The sequence below is a fragment of the Podarcis muralis genome, chromosome 4, assembly GCF_964188315.1.
Source record: "Podarcis muralis chromosome 4, rPodMur119.hap1.1, whole genome shotgun sequence".
Classification (NCBI taxonomy): Eukaryota; Metazoa; Chordata; class Lepidosauria; order Squamata; family Lacertidae; genus Podarcis; species Podarcis muralis.
The window spans coordinates 52,612,761-52,624,454 of NC_135658.1; the positions used below are offsets into that span (position 1 = coordinate 52,612,761).

At 44.6% G+C, this 11,694-nt stretch overlaps 1 protein-coding gene across 8 annotated transcripts in view; it reads right to left on the reverse strand.

The window, feature by feature from the left end:
- Positions 1-11,433, reverse strand: part of TIAM1 (TIAM Rac1 associated GEF 1) — a 194,497-nt gene extending 183,064 nt beyond the window's left edge. For 3 of the 8 annotated variants that reach the window (XM_028727009.2, XM_028727005.2, XM_077927300.1), the window contains exon 1: positions 11,169-11,430. The gene's annotated coding sequence lies outside the window, so the exon portion shown is untranslated. Of the gene's footprint in view, positions 1-9,824; positions 9,930-11,168 lie in introns of those variants that run through there. The other 5 variants (XM_028727002.2, XM_028727003.2, XM_028727008.2 and 2 more) reach the window with 4 other exon arrangements.
- Between the last annotated feature and the right edge of the window lie 261 nt (positions 11,434-11,694).

Genomic DNA, 11,694 nt, shown 5'->3' on the forward strand with positions numbered 1-11,694 from the left:
AAGAGGACCATGGATCCTCCGCTGCTGGAGGATTCAGCAGATTCCCCCCTCCGTGATTGCTTTGAAGCAGGAAAGTGGGAGGGGAGCAGCTTACACTCGTGTAAGCAGCTCCTCTCCCACTTTCCTCCTTCAAAGCAACTACGGAGGAGGGAAGGAAGAGGACCATGGATCCTCCGCTGCTGGAGGCTTCAGCAGATTCCCCCCTCCGTGATTGCTTTGAAGCAGGAAAGTGGGAGGGGGGCAGCTTACACTCGTGTAAGCAGCTCCTCTCCCACTTTCCTCCTTCAAAGCAACTACGGAGGAGGGAAGGAAGAGGACCATGGATGATCCTCTGCTCGAGGCTGCAGCGGATTCCCCCCTCCGTGATTGCTTTGAAGCAGGAAAGTGGGAGGGGGGCAGTTTACACTCATGTAAGCAGCTCCTCTCCCACTTTCCTGCTTCAAAGCAACCACGGAGGAGAGAAGGAAGGGGACCATGGATCCTCTGCTGCTCACGGCTGCAGCGGATTCCTCCTCCGTGATTGCTGGGAGCTTCTCTGGGCAGGAATTCCCTCAGCTTAAGTGGGGTGGGGGAAGTGTGGCAGGTAGGGGGGTACCTACCTAGACACTGAAGCCACATGTCTCTTAGATGAAAATTGGGAGTGAGCATTGTGTGAAGTGGCTGTGGATCTCCTGCCGCAGAACTGTAGGACTGTATAGAGTTGGGAGGGCCACCCAAGGGTCATCTAGCCCAGCCCCCTCACAATGTAGGAATCACAGCTAAAGAACGCCAGGCAGATGGTCCCCCAACCGCTGCTTAAAAGCCTCCAGTGGAGACCCCAAACACCTTCCGAGGTCATAGAATTGCAGGGTTGGAAGGGAACCCCAGGAGTCATCTAGTCCAGCCCCGGTGGACAGCGGGCGCAATCCATCCCATTGCGCAAGACTAAAGATGCTGCGCAAGGCTAAAGAAGAAGCCAAGGCAGTGAGCGGGATGGATCGCGCTTGCTGCCTTGTCTTCTTCTTTAGCTGCACTGGAGAGGTTTAGCTCCTGGCTGGAGAAGTTGCGCGGCTATGGATCCCGCACACTGTCTTGGCTTCTTTGCTCTTTGGGGCTGGGGGGGGGACCCGGGCTTCCCCCGCAGCCCCGAGAAGCTCTGGGAGAAGTTGCTCTTTGGGGCTGGGGGGGGGGATAATATTTTTTTCCTTGATTTCCCCCTCTAAAAACTAGGTGCGTCCTGTGGTCCGGTGCGTCCAATAGAGCGAAAAATATGGTATTCCTAAACAAGATTCGGACCCAACCCAGGTGAAGAATTATAGACCTATCTCCTTATTGAACACTGATTATAAGATCTTTGCGGGAATCCTGGCTAAAAGACTTAAAAAAATATTAATGAAAATTATACACAAAGATCAAACTGGATTCCTACCGGGTAGGCATATAAGAAACAACACAAGGAATATAGTCAACATTATCGAATATTTGTCTGAAAGATGTGATAAACCAGCAAGCTTAATCTTTGTAGACGCAGAGAAAGCTTTCGATAATGTTACATGGGAGTTTATGTTGAAAAATCTGGAGTTCATGGAGGTGGGCAAGGATTTTCTTAATGGTATAAAGGCCATATATACAGAACAAAAAGCGAGACTCATAGTTAATAATGTTATTACTGAAGACATAAAAATATCTAAAGGAACAAGACAGGGATGTCCGCTGTCGCCTCTGTTATTTATAGTGGTTCTGGAAGTTTTGCTTAATGCAATAAGGCAGAACAAGCAGATTAAAGGGGTAACTGTCGGATTAAATGAGTACAAAGTCAAGGCCTACGCAGATGATGTAGTCTTGACAGTAGAAGAACCCAGAGAAAGTATAAAGGTGATCTTAGAGGAGATGGAGGATTTCGGAATTCTAGCAGGATTTAAATTGAATAAGAGTAAGACCAAAATGATAGTTAAAAATATGGATCAAGATCAGATTGAATGCCTTCAGCAGCAAACAGAAATAGAAGTGGCAAAAAAGGTTAAATATTTGGGAATCTGGCTGACCAATAAGAATATTGACTTATACCAAAATAATTATACCCCAGTTTGGAAAGGACTGAAAAAAGATATGGAGGGTTGGGCTAGAATGAAACTATCACTCTGGGGAAGAATATCTATGGTTAAAATGATGGTGCTACCCAAGTTGCTATTCCTATTCCAAACAATACCCATAATAAAAGGTATAAAAGACTTTAAGGATTGGAAGAAGGTCATCACAAGATATGTCTGGGAAGGGAAGAAGCCCAGAATCAAATATAAGCTATTAACAGAGAGAAAAGAAAGAGGGGGTTTCGCCCTACCAGACATTAGACTATACTATGAGGCAGCATGTTTATGCTGGATAAAAGAATGGGTAAAGTTAGAGGACAGAGAGCTTTTAGATTTGGAAGGAGTCAGCAACAAATTCGGGTGGCACGCGTACCTATGGTGTGACAAAAAGAGGGTCCATAGGGGATTTAGTACTCATATCTTTAAAGGCCCACTAATTGAGGTATGGGAGAGACATAAGAATATATTGGAACCAAAAACTCCACATTGGCTTTCCCCGTTAGAGATAATTGGCATAAAGAAGATAAACATGAGAGAAAAGTGGGGAAACTATGGAGAGATGGCTATCAAGGAAGATGGGAAGTGGAAAATAAAATCATATGACCAGGTTAAAACGCTTACATATGATTGGTTGCACTACTTTAGGATAAATGAAATGTTTAAAAAAGAAGTGAAGGAAAGGGGGTATGAGGAAAAAAATCAGCCTTTCAAAGTGAAGTAATTGACAATGATTGTAAAAATCTATCAAGAATGTATAAAATGCTGCTGGAGGGGGCTAGGAAGGAGGAGGAAATGAAATCTGTGATGGTACAGTGGGAAAGGGACTTTGGATATAATATCCAGCCTGAAGATTGGGAAAGGGTGTGGACAGTAAATATAAAATTCACGGCGTGTACGTTACTCAAGGAAAATATGCTGAAGATGCTCTACAGGTGGTACATAACACCCGTAAAATTGGCAAAGATGTATAAGGTAGACAACAAATGTTGGAAATGCAAACAGAAAGAAGGGACACTGTACCATCAGTGGTGGGTCTGTAAGAAAGTAAAAGGCTTCTGGGAAGAGGTTTATAATGAAATGAAAAAGATACTAAGATACACCTTTGTGAAAAAACCAGAAGCCTTTTTACTAGGTATTATAGGAAAAGATATTAGGAAAAAGGACTGCAAGCTGTTCCAGTATGCGGCAACTGCCGCCAGAATAGTAATAGCTCAGAAGTGGAAACAGGAAGAGAGTCCAAGGATAGAAGAGTGGAGAACAAAGCTGACAGAATACGCGGAGTTGGATAGACTAACCGGGAAAATAAGATATATCAAAGATCAAAAATTTATTGAGGATTGGAAGAAATTTGTGGGGTATCTGGAAAACAACTGTGATGTAAATACAACGCTAGTGGGGTTTAAAGAGGCACTGTAAATAATTTGTAAATATTGCTTATTTGAAAGTTAGAAGAATGGGAGAACAAATGGTAATAGGAACAGATGGAATGCGATTCAAAGAGACTATTTCGAATGATTGCCAATGACGTTGTAGGAAGTCCAAAATGTTTTCTTTTTGTTTTTGGATTTATGTATGATTTATTGGAACTTAATAAAATTTTAAAACGCAAAAAAAAAACAAAAAAAAACACAATTAGGTACTCTTGATGTGTATGGGGAGCAGAAGAAAAACACAAGTAGTATGAAACGTTGGAGGGGAAGAAATAGCCTCCCCTCTCCCCATGGCATCCATGTTCATCTCTCAGTTCTCAGAGAGCACTCTGTGCTTGGGGAAAGCTGTCACAGCCACTCCCAGATTCCAGACCCCACAAATGGATCTGCAAGCAAGAAGCTGGTGAAATGTGGCCTTGACATGGACAGGCAACTGATTTAGAGGTGGTTGATCCTTGCCATTTTTATTACAGTAGGGGCAATACATCCCCCCCCTAAAAATTCATAATATCCCCAAAACATTTTCCCTATAAACATTTTCCCCAAGACTATAATCCTTTGTACATGTCCTTGTATATAAACTGTGTGGGTGGGTATGAATCAGTGCAATCTATTCCCAAGTAAACGAAAATCACACAAATAGTTTTCAGGAACCCATTTAAATATGATTAACCCAGAACATCTCAAAAGGCATTGGAAAGGGGCAATTTATTACTTTATTATAAAACAAAATGCATTGCCAGTCATATCTGATTGTTCAGGGAACTGAAATCCAAATCTCACCACTTGTACAATTTTACAAGTAGGTAACGTAATATATGTGTGTGTGTGCTCATTTGGTAAGAAATGAGGGAAAACCTGAGTAGAGGGATAAAAACAAGACGTTTGGGGTTTTTCCATTTGTTTTTTCATTGATTTTTAAATTCAAAAAATATAAATACTGTATACTTGCTTTGACTTATACATTTATTAATTATTAAATATTAAATATATTAATTATTATTATTATTATTATTAATTATTATAAAAACCAAGGCTACAGTCCTACACAAAAATTAAATGCCACTGTACTTTGTGAGGTTTTCTTTTGAATAAACAAACATAGGATCATAAGATCACTGTCATAAACTACAAAGTCCTAACACGAAGCTATACCTTTCAGCTTAACATGCCTCCTGTTCTCCTGACCTTCTAAGTTTCTATAGCCACAGCTGGATTACAGAGAGACTTCTTCAAGCCTGCACATGAAGTATCTGTGTGCAAAAGAAATCCCTTATATTCTCTCCCCCCACCAACTGCACTATGCATTGCACATAAAATGCTGATGAACAAAAATAGCACAAGTAAAAATGTGCAGCCTGTATCCAAGGCTTTCCTTGCTCTTCTTCACTCTGAAGCCCTCCAAATCTTCTCCAGAAAACTGGAGGGCCCCTCCAGAACAGATCTTGAAGGCAAATGGGGGAGGAGAGGAAAGTGAAGTCTCGAAGTGCACACCCACCTGCACAACACTGGATTTCACCCACATTTTAAAATAGAATGCCGTACATATGTTGAGACTGTTAACAGAGCAACACTCTTTCCTCTGTCCAAGGGAGAACAGAAGCCAATGTACAAGGTTTAAATCAAAGTTAACCTTATTCCTCCAAATGAGAAAGATCCTCTTTGAGGAGAGAGCAGTGAGTCACTTGTTCCTTAACAAGCTTTGCAGAAGTACCCAATGTTGTTTACCTATGCTCATATGAATATTGCCATAGCAAAAGATAAATCCTTCGCTTGCGAAACAAACAGCTAAAATGGAGCGAAGCAGAGGAAGGATATGCGCAAAATGAGTGATAAATGCAAACACATCCAAATTCCTTGATTGAGCAGGCCTGGCAATTCTCCCATCTGTTTTGCACAGTACAACAGTGGCTGGGGCCCATTGAGACTAGTAAGGCAGAAGGCAGGGAAACTAGTGGTAGGCGGAGCCAGAGCGAATGAATTCAAGTTTTGTCCCCATCTTCCTCCCTGCAGAGTTCTACAAGGACAACACTGAAGCTAAGAAACATGAGGAAGCTTACAGGCATTGCCACCTCCTGGGTTGGTTCTCAGTAAGAGGTTAGGCAGCTGGAGGCTGGCTGAGGGCAGAATGAGGTTGGTGGTGGGTCATTGTCCCATGTGCCCTAATGGACAAACTGGGGTAACTGTGACACTCAGCCACAGGGCTACTTTCTCATGAAAAAATGTTGGCCTATTGTCCGGGTCAAGTCTTCTCTGAATGCTCAAAGGCACGTGCGGATTTGTGTGTCTCATTTTAATACAGAAAACTGAACTGCATGTGTAAAGCAGTATATGGATTGTCTCCATTCATTAACATCAATTGAAAAATTATTATTAATCTGGGAGTTGGTGGGGCAGTGCCCCATTTGCCGCAGAAGAGCAGCCTGCATTAGCACAGTGCAAGTTTTACATGGTTATAATCAAGGAGCAGTGTGCAGGAGGGATTTCCCTGAGGATCATTTCAGCTTCGCCCATGCTGGGGTTCTTAACAGTAAAGATGACAGCAAGTGTCATTCAACCTTCTTGAATCATTTATCTTAGTGCTGAAGTGTTATTGAAAACGTTTCTGCCAGTTTCAAAAACACGGGAAGAAGAGATCTAATCAGAGACTAGGAAGCAGTAGTATGTACACGCAAACGTTAAAGCGGCAAGTGATCCCCTGGCAAAACACCTAAGTGCCAGTCTCCTGTTGGATAAGTACCTGTTTTTCAGCTGGGTTCGATGCCATAATGGTCACATATTGTTTTTAATGACGTGGTTACTTTTAACATAAAAACTCCAGATTCTTGCAAGTTTGCGTGAATTTATCCCCAGTGTAATCCTCAGACAAGTTAACAGCTGTGGTTTTATTGTGACCCAAAAGCTCTGTAATCTCCAAGCATCCCTTTAATATATCATTGAGTGTAAGAGCAAGTCAATTTTTGTTTTAATACGAGAACAAAGAAGGTTCCAGAACTGGATACCACAGTCTGCTGCCAGGTATGCAAGGGTTCTGTTCCCCCCACCCTGTTTAATATAAGCAAGTCTCTTCCTGCATTACATGCTAAGCAAAAAGCAAGGCTTAATTTGAGTGACTGTTTTATGCTTGAAATATACTGTATATCAGGTTTATCAGTGTGCATATATATCAGTGTATGTATGTGTATATATATATATAGATATAGATATAGATATAGATATACACACACATACACACACACACAATATATACTGTATATCAGTTATATTTTCAGTCTGAGGGCCATGTTCCCTTGTGGGAAACCTTCCAGGGGTCACATGACAGTGGGGGTAGAAGGGGAAGATAAGACAGAGCCCTGGATGTGACTCTTTCATTTGTACAGTAGGGTACATTCCACCCAGGCAAAAGTCAAAGATTGGTACACACACACACACTCATACCCACATTTCTCCATCCATGCAAACAAATGGCATTATCACAGTTCATGGATTGATCTCAGCTAAGCAAAAGCACTTAAGGAGGTCAGTAAGGGGTGTGGCTTGAGATGGTGTGCTCTAGGGAGAGCCACATAGGAAGACCTGGAGAGCTGCATTAGCCCCCGGACCTGAAGTTCCCCACCCCAGCTGAATAGTCGAAAGCAACTCATGCTATGATCAACAGGGCTTCTCCCACGAAACTACGCATACAGGATTGTATCCTAAGCCACAGAACTAATTTTAGTGCTATTTCTGCCTAGCACATCTAGGTTCATTACAAAAGGAAATAATGGATTCTGTCAGAGTCAAACATAGGTCAGCAATAAAAAAAACCAAGGTGTAAGTACAGTTAATTATTCAAAGAAACCATAATAGTGCATGACTAGTGATCACAGCAACTCTTCCCAGTAGGTACTGCTCCAATGAGGCAGTTGCAAGGACTAAAGGTCCCCATCTTCCCACCACTCTCTAAGGCTCCTCCTCTCAAGGCTATTTCCCACGCAGTCACAAACTATGTCTGTGCACAACCAAAAAGAGCTCCGCTCTCTTCATTTCTCTGAATGTTCTAGGAGACATGGGGGGAAGAGAGCTGGTTGCAGCAGGAGGGGGAGACTCCCTGGATTCTTCAGCAGCCTGTCTCAACTCTTGCCTCTTGGCCACCCTCCTCTCCAGCCACGAGTCTAAACTGCTCTCTGCCAGTCTCTTTCTGCTCACTAAACCCTGTTACCTCTTCTGTTTCCAACACCTCCTCCTCCCAGCCTGCTCCTTCTTCTTCCTCTGACCACACATCATTGCCCCACCACCAATCCCCTGGCTCTGAGCCTTCTTCTCCTGGGAGTTCCCCAGCTGGTGTCTCCCACCATTCCTCTGCATCCAGCAAGTCCATGACAGATTCATGTCTGTGAGCTTTCATATCTCTGGTTATTTAAGTACCTGCTGGTAGCCTCTCTAAACCACGGATTAGTTAGAAGCTACACATTCATTTTATGAATAAAGCTCAATTCACATGTGTACAACATGATTGCGTCCAACACTTGCTGTTTAACATGGGAATTAATGCCACTGATGAATACAGTGAAACCTCTACTTACCACCATAATCCATTCCAGTGGCCCATCCTTTAGGCAAAACGGGTCACTGGGAGAAGCGCCATTGTGCACATGTGCAAATGATGGCAGCTGCTTCTGCGCATGAGCAAATGGCAGAAGCCGCTTCTGCATGTGAGCAAAGCGCAGCAAACCTGGTATTTACCATATTTTTCCATCTATAAGACTTCCCCATGTATAAGATGCCCCCTATTTTGGGGGACCCAGATTTAAGAAAATGGCCCTGTGTATAAGCACCCCCTAATTTTTGACATTCTTTTTTAGGGGAAAAAACCTAGCTTTATACACGGAAAAATACGGTACTTCCAAGTTTGCCGCAGTCGTGACTTGGATTGGGGCCAAGTAGAGGCGGTCGTAAGTAGAGGTTCTACTGTGTTGTGTTGGATGCAGTGTAAGAGGATATGAAAGCCTTACCTTTGGTTTGATCTACAATTGCTCTCTTATATATGAATGCAATCAAGGAATCATAGTTGCGGTCACTAAACAAGAGACACATATGTGAGAACTCAATCTCATGTGCTGGAGAAATGGAACACTCCCCTGTTGACTCTTAGTAAAGGCACACACAATACAGAAAGAGGGTATTGTGAACAATAGAACACATGAACCATATCTCTCCCCAACACTGCAGTCCATCTCTTCACCCATCGATTCATACTGATAAAGGAGCACCAGTGAGTTTTCAGACTCAGAGGTGCACCACAAGAAAAGATGGGCTTCCACTTTATCACCAAGAGTGAAGAAAGTCAGTCTCAACTTCCGGCTTCCCCATCTGAGAAGAGCACACAATCCTCTAGTATCCAATCAAAAACACACTCACCCATGTTGTTCCTTACCTTGAGTCTCTTTACATTAGAAGGCGGTGGGGAGCAGAGAACTCTGTGTCTGGAAACAACATTGCATTCATTCATTTGTACGCTATATCATAGCAGCAAGCTGAAGCTACCAGATTAAGGAACACTAGGATTCCATTCCTACATCTGTTTGAAGGAATGAGGTCTAAAAGATTAGCCTGCTACACTACTCTACAAAGATAGATTTATAGGATACAGATACACAAAGCATCTACTTATGTACTGTAAAAATTTGCAAGACTGGACCACGTTGAACATGTATACAGTACACATACTTCTGAAACCAAATACACTGAACAGGCTGGTACATTTTAATTTTCAATAACGATGCTGCAACATATTTCCCCTGAAGCTTCTTCTTATATATTCATATTTACTAAACACACTATACATATGCATTGCATCATCTGCAACTAATACGTTCCTTAAACAAAGCAAGCTGCACTTGTGGGGGGGTGCCCAATGCAGAACACAGCATGCAGCAGACTTACAAAATGTAAATTACAGCAGAACTACGTTACCTTCTTAAACTTCATACCCACTTAAAGACAGACATTAAATTCTGACTTATTTTTTTAGTTTGTCAAGTAATTTGGCATGTCTTAGCAGCACTGAGTATTTCCACAGAAAAGTGTTCTTTCCAAGCAAGAAAGAGAGAAGTTATGTTAATTTTCAAATCCTATTACTTTCCATGGCATCCATCTACAGCTATTTAAAATGCATTCACTGACACAATGTAACTGATCTGACAAGAAAGCTGGAGAGCAATTTAAAAGAAAAAGGGAAAAAAACTCAAGTGAAACTAATTTTCCATGTTGATGGGATTCAGTTGTCACAACAAACAGCTTACAAGTTTTACATAGCATGCAGCACGATCCTATACATACTTACTCTGAAGTAATTCCCTCTGAATTAAATGGGGCTTATTCCCTGACAAGGCTTACAGCCAAAAAACTGAGAACTTTCTAAACCATCCGTGTTTCGGGGTCTTTGTGCTGGCTGTATTTGTGATTTTAAAAAATCCTCATGAAAGCAGGATGAATTACGCAGAGCACCCCAGATATACAGTGTCGTCCAATCAAACCATCAAAACTCACTACATCCATATTTACATGTGTCCAATCATTGACCGAGAAGAAATCTCTGGAAATTGACTACATAAGCATTGGTTCCTTAGCAGTATGTCAGCTACATCTGCCTCCTGCCTGAGTTATGAGTATTTGAATCTAAACACTATTCACCAAATATGACCAAGGATGCAGTCTATAAACAAAAGCAACCCTCTCCCCTTCTCCAACGGGACAGGACATCGCAAGCAGCTTGCAGCAGTACTAGCGGTGTGGCAATGTCGCAAAACGAGGGGACCATAACACACAAGCACATCAGTGACTCCACCACACGTTTAAGAGGCACACTCCACATTACACTGGCTAGCTCCTATGGACAGTTTATTGGCTTTGATCTCAAGAGCATTTGAGATGCAAATGAGAGGTTGGGGAAAGGATTATTCTGTGTGTGTGTGTGTGTGTGTGTGTGTGTGTGTGTGTTGGGGGGGGGTGTACCAAAATCCCTCTGATCCATCTGTGCCATTATACCCTTTCTGGGAGAACAAACGATTATCTTCCTTTCTTCCTCCTTGCCATTGTGCGAATGTTTTCCTCGCAGCTGCACACACACCGGCCGCATCGCGCCAGAGGCACAGCAGCCAGAGGTTATCCCAAAGCTTTATCCAGCTTCCTAATCCCTGGACGGCGAGAATGTAACATCGGGTCTGAGCGCAGAAGATTACACTCAAGCGGAGAGACAGACAGACAGACAGACAGAGACAGAGAGACACCCCCTCCCTCCAAGCTGATGTTCACAACAGAGCGATGGCCCCTCGGGTAGCAGAGTGTCGGGGGGTGGAAAGGAGCTTCTACTGCTCGTAGGAACAAGCACTAGCCCGGTGGGCCGTCTCTCCTCGCTCGCTTCCCGGCCTCCCTCGCACCAAAGCAGCCCCCATTCCGACGACCGCCCGTCCATTCATTGTGCATGCGAAATGCGCACAGCGCAGGGCTCCAGCCTCGCTCCTACCGGCTCGAGGCACTGGCGAGAGGAGACGGGGACCCCGGCGGAGAAAGGACAAGGAGGGGGCGTCTCTCTCCGCATCTCCATTTCTCCCGCTTCCACAGCAGCCAGCCAGCCAGCCCTCCATTCATTCGTCAGCCTCATAAGCCAAGCAGGGACGTTACTTACCAGCTCTAGGGGCGCCCCGGCCGAGCGCCGCAGACCACAGCGGCGGCGGAGGAGGCGAGGCAAGGGAGCAGCGCGCTCGAGAAGGGCAGGCGCTCAGGATGGCTCCTTTCCCGCTGCAGTGCCAGGGTCGCCAGTGCCGCCGCCGCCGCCGCGCTCAAGACGAGCCCATTCTGCCAATAGCGGCCGCTGCCATATTGTTACCGCAAGCGCTGCGGAGGGCGGGGCCTGCCGGTTCCTTGGAAACGGAGCTCTATTGGCTGCGCCGCCGGCCAATCTAACCGACGCGGCCCAATGAGCCGAGCCGGCGGCGAACAGCGGGGCGTTTGGAGTTAGGAGCACGGCAGGCGTGGACAATAGCAGGCGCACGCGGGGAGCCAAGGGGGGCGGGGGGGGGGGAAGGTGGCAGGAGAATAGGCGCCTCCGATCACCGGAGCGGGCGCTGAGGGGGCGCTGGGCGGGAAGAGCGTCAGCTACGTTCCAAAGCCGCGCGCGCACCTCTCTCTCGTGTGTGTGTGCAGGCGCGGGC